Genomic DNA, 8,488 nt, shown 5'->3' with positions numbered 1-8,488 from the left:
AGAGAGTATCACAACCAATGTCCCAATCCTCTCCCGGGCTAACAACAGGGCATCCAACCTCGCAGAACTCAGCAAGAATGACAATAGCATGAACCAGAAGGAGAAGATAAGAATTCGGCCAACAGAAAGAGCCTGTTTCAGCCCGAAACAGCCCCAGAAGTGGGTTGAACAGTAAACATTAGACTCTCATAGGAGGGAGCTGTCCTTGACGAACTTCTAGCACCGGCAAAGCTCAAAAGAAAGAGCATCCAACAAGCTGTAGCAAATCTGCCACGATTGCGTCCACCAGAATGAAGATTCTAGCCCACAAACACCTCAGATCTTAGTGCACCTTGCACCAGGCAGGAGCTAGGAGTGAGGCATCCAAGAATATGGCCTCAAAAGCAGGAAAGGAGGACTTTTGTCGCGAAGAGAGTCAAGAAAACCTCTAGAAAAGGCCCAAAATGGAGGTGTCCAAGTCTAGGAAGCATGCCAGCAACTAGAAACACCAAGGGGAGGAGAACTGTCGCAAACAAAACTTCAAAAACACTTCAACCAACAAGAGAGGAGCAGCAAAAATCCACCATCTTCAGAATGAGAGACCTTTGGTAGGGGAGAAGACTCAAAACAAAAGGGAAAGGAAGGCCTCTAAGGCCTTCCAAGTGCTTCTAGAGGTGCCACAAGGCAAGCAAAGAGGCCACATAGGCTTCACACATAGACACATGGCAATTGATGCCCCTAGGGGTTCAGTTGGCAAACCATGACCCTAATGCTTGGAACCAATGGCCCTAGTTAGTAGGGCATCTAGGGGGTCAATTTTTAAAGGATGACCCCACTGAACCAAACCAATGACCTTAGAAATTGGAACCACTCTAATAGCACTAGGAGTTGCACTTATTGCACATGAAATCATAGGTACCTTTTGGGAATTAACTAAGGCCCCCAGCCTAGCACCCCTTGGCTAAACTCAGTGTTAGTTTAGACACTTCACAATCACCATCACGTCCCCATGACATACCCCTCCCCATGACATACCCCTCTCTTGAAATAGTAAACTATCTTGTTTGTTGTCCCAAAGTTACATCAAATAGAAAAGGGTATTCGAATAGGCATAAACAGCCCATAATCCATAGTACAACATCAAATGAAGTACCAAAAATACAATGTACATATAGCAGGACTACAAATCCATCTGTATGGTAGTGTATCAACCGTCTAGAGTGTCATGATCACTCATAATAGAAGTCTCACATCAGGAACACTATCAGCATCAGTGCCTCGGGTGAAATCGCAATGTCACCAAGCGACCTTTAGATATCCTGTGAGCCTGTCTGCACTATGGATGCAAAGGTGCTAACCCCCCCCCCCCCCCATGAGCATCCGGTAATGCTCTAGACATGTGCTCTGCTGAACCAGAATGAGCCCCTACCGCAGTAGGCTCGAGACCAAAATATGTTGTGAATCTACCAATTCATTCTCTTGCATCCAGATCGCATCGTTTGCAGAATAATTCTTGCACTTTGCTCGATAGAGTCTGGTAGCTTTACCATTAACTTTTCGATCCTTATGTGCCACAATCTGCTCAGGAATCAAGACCTCATCTTGCTCATCAACTTCAGGTTGCTCTTCAACTGGCATATCTTGTGGCACTTCTCCATGAAAAGGCTTCAACAAGCTAACATGGAAAGCATTGTGGATTGTCCACGTCTCAGGTAACTTCAGCCTATAAGATACATCATTGATCTTCTCAAGAACTTGAAAGGGCCCATAGTACCTCATATTCAGCTTGGCGTACAGCTTTACCTTCCCTTTCTTGCTCCTGAGGCATGCCTTAAGAAAACGCAGGAACACCCAATCACCTTATGTGAAGACCAAGTTCCTGCGATGCTTATCTGCAGCTCTTTTCTGCTTATCCTGACTGCGTTGAAGGACATACTTAACCTTTTCATATGCTGCCTGCAAGTCTTCCACATACTCATTAGCCACAAATATCTTCCCTTTTGTATGCAAAATAGGAGGAACCTTTCTTGCTCCTTCCACTATTTCAAACGGTGTCTTATCCGTGGAAGAGTACGCTATATTGTTGTATGCATACTCAATCAACGGCAAATACTGTTCTCATTTTACTTTGTGCTCAGACACATAACAATGCAGCAAATCCAAAGCTATAGAAAAAATAGCAGTGAGATATTGATGTTATCAAATAAACCTCTCCAGAACATGCTGGTCATCCATGGATCTCTATCGCTCACGATAGACTCAAGCATCCCGTGATACTTGAAAACAAACTTCAAGAATTCCTTTGCCATCTGCTCGTCTGTAATCTTCTTCCTTACTGGAATGAAGTGAGCTAACTTGCTAAATCCACAAATTATGGTCCATATGCCATCATGACCACAAGGAGTGCGAGGGAGATAAAAAACAAAATCCATAGCGATGCTCTGCCATGGTCTATCAATAGATCTGCCAAGTATGAAGGGAACTCAATTTATGCACCTTGACAATGATATAGGCAAAGGTTGAAGTAAACCGGGCTATTTTTGTAATACACTGACTATCTATTCCTACTGCAGATCACGGGAGCAGCACCATTACTTTCCTCCCAGCCAACCTTGCTGAAGCTTTCAAGCAGACAGAGAATTACAAATCAAAAACATACGTGAATCCCAACTTCTCTTCTCTCTCTAGCTTCAACAAGCCCCATCTCCTTAGATGGATCTAGATGCCACATGTCATCATCACAGGGCCTTCCTAATGCAACATTTCACCCCTCTCTTGGGATGCATTAAAATCCTTTGCCCCTAGGCACATTCCTTGCATTAGGCCCTTAGCCTTAGATCCACCTAGTCTGGTGCTATCAACCCTCACCTAGGACCTTGACATTAATTCCCTCCCGATCATTTATATGAAGTGCAAATAAATAATTACAAACATAGATCCTTTAAGGGAAATGTCGACTAATTCTTCCGAGGTCATGCTACCTCGGCTAGAGCGTAACATTCCTTCCCTCTTCAGACATCAGCGTCCTCGATGATGAAGTCTGGGAACACTCTTCGCAACTGGTACACGGATTCCTAGGTAGCTTCGGATAGAGACTGACCATGCCATGCAACCAACACTGTGTGTATCTTCCGATTTCGTATTTGCATTGTTCCTCGGTCCAGGATTCTTGTTGGTTTGCGTCTCGCATTATCCTCTATCTCTTGAAACAAAACCACACCTTCGATTAGTGAGTCACCTGTATGTAAAAATTTCTTTAAGTGCGAAACATGAAAAACCGGGTGCACCTTACACCCCTGTGGCAATTCTAATTTATAGGCTACCTTGCCTATTCTCTTTAGAATTAACCACAGCCCATAGTATCGAGGTGATAACTTAGCACACTCTCCTGAAGTCAACGACTTCGAGTGCGAAGGAACTCTGAGAAAAACTTTTTCTCCTTCCTTAAATACTCTTATAGACCGGTTTTCATCCGCATATACCTTGGCTCTAGCCTGGCGGATATTAGCTCTCGCAAGTGCTAGCATCTCCCGCATCTGAACCACAAAGTTCGCGGCATTAGGCACTTTCTGAGGTACTCCAACTATAGTTTGATTTGCTGGTCTATAACCATAGTTCAGTTCAAACAGACTGAACCCCGTAGAGGAATGTTTTCTATCATTGTAGGCAAACTCCAACAATGGCAACCACTTGTCCCATGTATGTTGCCTCAATGACACATATGCCCTCAGCATATCCTCTAAAGTCTGATTGACTCTCTCCATCTGACCATCCGTCTTAGCATGATCCCCACTACTCATTCCCAACTCAATCCTTAGTGTCTCAAATACTGCTGTCCAAAAATGACCGATAAATCTGACATCTCTGTCTGACACTATGGATCTAGGTAATCCATGCAGACGAAATATATGTCTAATAAACAAATCCGCCACTTGCGGGGCACTAACAGACTCTCTAGTCGGAATGAAGTGAGCCATCTTGGTTAGATGATCAACCACCACAAGGATAGAATCATATCCTCCTTGTGTCGTAGGGAGCCCTACAATAAAGTCCATGGAAATGCTCTCCCACTTACTCAGTGGTATTTCCAAGGGCTGTAAAAGTCCGGGTGGCTTCACCCGCTCGGCCTTACTTACCTGACACGAGAAACACCGTGTCACATATTCATGAATATGCTTTTTCATCTTTGGCCAAAAGAAATCTCGCTTCATGAGATCATATGTCTTCTCGACCCCTGGATGTCCCGCACACGGGCTATCATGGCACTGTCGAATGACTCTCTGCATGAGATTATTCTGACTAGGTACTACAACCTTGCCATTTCTTTTCAGCATACCATCCCTTATGGTATATCTCGCATAAGTTTGGCCTTTTTTGGATGCCAGGTCATCCTTTTCATTTTCCCCGGGTTTTAACACATGAGCCTTAGGCCATAAGCTCTGGACAAACTCGTCCACCTTTTGAGTTTCTCTAATGTCGGTCATTAGAGCACTCTCTAATACTGTGAAACTCAGATTGTGCATAATGCGAGACAACGCATCAGCAACCTTATTATCTTTTCCTCTTCGATAGCGAATCGTTAAATTAAACTCCTGCATGAGCTGTGCCCACCTAGCTTGGTGGCTCCTCAAGTCAGGTTGTATACAAAAATGTTTCAGAGATCATGATCCACATCCACATAAAACTCTGAACCATATAAATAATGCCTCCATGTTTTCAAAGCATGGATAACATCATACAACTCCAATTCATGAGTTGGCCAATTCCTTTGAGAGGGAGAAAGCTTTTTGCTTTCAAAGGCTATTGGCCTTCCCTCTTGAAGGAGGACTGCTCCTACTGCAATGCCACTTGCATCGGTTTCTAGGAACAACGGTTTCTGGGGATCAACTATTTTTAACACCGGTCCTATGACCACAGCTTGTTTTATGGTGTTAAAAATTTCTTGTTGATTCTGTCCCCATATAAAAGGTACTTTATCTGAGGTCAGATCAGTCAATGGCGATACTATTTCGAAATATCCTTTGATATGCCTTCTATAAAATTGGACAAATCCCAAGAATGATCGACGCGGTCAGACTCTGAGGGATTGGCCAAGTTAGTATCGCAGCCACTTTCTTCGGATCCATTTCTACCCCCTGTGGAGAAATTATGAATCCTAAATATTCAAGCCTAACCATACACAGTATAGTTTTCTTTTTATTTACATAAAGACTCGCTTTCCTCAAAGTACTGAACACTATTCTTAAGTGTTCACAATGCTCAGTAATACTTTTACTGAATATCAGGATATCGTCAATAAAATGTACTACAAACTTTCCGATATACGGACGTAGTAAATCGTTCATAAGCATGACGAATGTAGCCGGAGCATTGGTAAGTCCGAAGGGCATTACCAAAAACTCATAATGACCAAACCTGCTTCTGAAAGCGGTTTTATGCACATCCTCGGCTCTAATCCAGATCTGATGGTAGCCACACTTAAGATCTATCTTGCTGAAAATCGCGGCTCCATGTAATGCATCCAGTAAATCATCAATCCGAGCCATCGGATACCTGTGCTTAACCGTGATATTATTCAATGCTCTGTAATCTATATAGAGGCGAAACGTATCATCCTTTTTCTTCTTTAATATCACTGGCGAAGCAAAAGGTGAGAAACTTGGTTGAATCTGCCCCAACTTGAGGTATTCTTCCAGTTGTCTATGCACCTCCGCCTCTTCAATAAAACTCATTCTATAGGGAGGTCTATTTACAGGTTCTGCCCCCGGAATCAGTTCAATCTTATGCTGAACATTCCGCACTGGAGGTAACCCATAAGGTAGTTCATCCCTAAAACATTCAGAGAACTCCTCTGTTATAAGATTAGCTAGCTTGACCATCTCACCACTTTGCATAACATCAGTGCTAGCCGAAGAATCATCAACCGGCTCTACTGATACTATGCAAAGGAATAAAAACTCTTCTTGAGCTTTTTGGATTTCCATCACGGAAACCAACGGTCCCTGAGGTATATCTTTTTCACCTCGCAAGACATAAAGCACATCATTCATCTTGAATTGATATACGTGCTTTTTCCAATCAATGGCTGGATTCTTCCTAGAATGCCACGCCATACCCAGGGCTATATCCGCATGAGCAAGCTTGGTCATTTCAAAATCAAGCTTCTCAGCATAGTCCTGAATCCGAAGCTCCAACTGGGTAACCCTTTGGTCCCATACTTCAGTTGAACTTCCATCTACCATTCTGACTGTATACGCATAATCAGATGGACTTGTCTTTAATTTCAGCCTCTTCACGAGCTTGGAGTTAATCACATTGTGAGTTGACGCCGAGTCAAACAACACAATGACTTTATGATTGGCCACTTGCCCTTTCATTTTAATTAACTCCGTATCATTAAAGGCTGTATACCCCGTTGCTGCGGGCTTAGATAGGATGTTATCAGGTGCACTCGTCACTAGCTTAGCAACAGACACACATAACAAACAAGGTACTAACCTCTGAGAAGATCCCGCTAGCTGAATCTGCATCTCTTCCGCTCTGGGACTTCCTTCCATCTCCACGTCGCATTCTGAGATCACCATCTCAGCCATCCGACGATCTTTGTTACGTGGACAATCCTTCCACTGATGAGGCTGAAGGCATCCAAAACATAAGCCTTCTCTCCTCGCTTTTTCCCTTTGTTCTGGGTTTAAGGGAGACTTAGACCAAGCCCAGGCTGCCATTGGGGTTACTTTCCTCTTCACTCCAATGGTGGTACTTGGTTTAGGAGTTTCAGCCGGTCTCGCCTGCTTGGCTTGACCACTCGGCTGCGAACCACTCCCTCTACTAGCCCACTTCTTCTTAAACCCAGACTTCTTCGGATACCCATACTGGGTTCCGACCTGTGCAAACCCACTTGGCTTGCTGCCCTTGGCATCCTCGTAGTTCAAGGCTATAGCTATTGCATCATCTAGCGTGTTCGCGTACTTAGCCCGAACTTCCATTTTTATTCGATCATTCAATCCAAATATGAAATCTTTCACTTGGATTGATTGAGGCAGGGGTTCATCAACCTTCATTACACTCTCTCGAAACTTATCAGTGTATTCTGCCACCGATAAATTTCTCTGACGAAGGTTCCTATATTGATCCCAAGCTCGGGATGCTTCGTCAGGAGGTAAGAAGTGTTTCTTGAACTCTCTTTTAAACCCCTCCCAGGTAGTGGATGCTATACCATCTTTTTGTTGTTTAATCCACCACCGATCCGCTGCCTCACTAAACATGTGAGTGGCCTCACGGATCTTCTTGATGTCACTTCTGATTTCACAAATGGCGAACGCCTCGTCCCATTTGTGTAACCAGGTCTCAATGACATCGAAGCTACGGTCGTTCATCTGACCAGAATACTTTTCTGGCCTATAATTGGCAATATTTGGCACTTTAGCCTTCCTAGGCTCGATCGTATGGACACTAGACTCCGGTTCCATTGGAGCCTTTTCCTTCTCCTCTTGAGAAGGTCTGGCAGACATACTGTGTATCGCTCTCCTAAGTTCAGACTACCCTGCATTGGCCTGTAACTGCTGTACTAACAACTATTGCAAGGCATCCTCAAGCAATGCAATCCTGCCAGATAAAGTGTGAGCTACTGGGCACGACACCTGCTGGGTCAGCCGGACTCCTAACTCACCAGGGTCCCTCCTGGAAGCCCCTTCTTCTACTTCCATTCAGTTCAATGGGTGTTTTGTTTTGTTTTGTTTTTCTTTTTGTTTTTTTTTTAAATAAACACCGCTAGAAAACTGTATTTACAAACTGACGCAATTCAGCGTACTGCAAACTAACTCTGACTGTAGCACATAGGCATAACCTCAAGCATAATCTATCTCTGCTACAACATCCAAGCCTCATGCAAGCTGATCACTCACAAGATCCTGTCTATGAAAGTAGAGCATCAACCGACTAAATCGAGAAGAAAAAAAAAACACGAAACTGATGGAGGTCAAAGAAAGCTCCCTGGTCATCAACGATTTCGTCACAGCCTTCTTGGTTCCATCAAATCCCGCCAACAGTCTCCCGCACTGTTCAAGCCCCAACGCTCCTGCGACCAATCTGTAGTCACAGCTTACGTGCTCACTATCCAAATTCTAAATACGGGGCTAGCTGCTCATCGACTAGCGCTCCACGCTGTTCTGCGTCACCATCGCCGAATCATCGGAAGGCCTATCGTCTGCTCTAGAATTCAGTGATCACGCATCGCGTTATAGGCCTCCCTCATATCCTTTGCTTCCATCGTAGACTACGAGCAGCGCCAACCTTCCGTTGTAATCACGGCAGTGCCAACAGCCAGCCTTCCGTAGTAGATCACGGTAGCGCCAACCTTCCGCTCCACACCTGCTGTCCGTCGTCACGGGCAGTCCCCTCCAATTTTGTCGTAGATCAGTGTCGATCCCGTCAGGGAATTAGCCGTACGTCGTCAGCCACTAGGGCGGTCCAAGCCTGCAACTCGAGCTCAGCCACCACGAAGGTCGTC

Source organism: Dipteris shenzhenensis, chromosome 32 (assembly GCF_047967505.1).
Source record: "Dipteris shenzhenensis isolate YYH24624 ecotype China chromosome 32, Dip_SZ_1.0, whole genome shotgun sequence".
NCBI lineage: Eukaryota > Viridiplantae > Streptophyta > Polypodiopsida > Gleicheniales > Dipteridaceae > Dipteris > Dipteris shenzhenensis.
The sequence above is the reverse complement of the archived record's forward strand: the minus strand, read 5'-3'. Positions refer to the sequence as shown.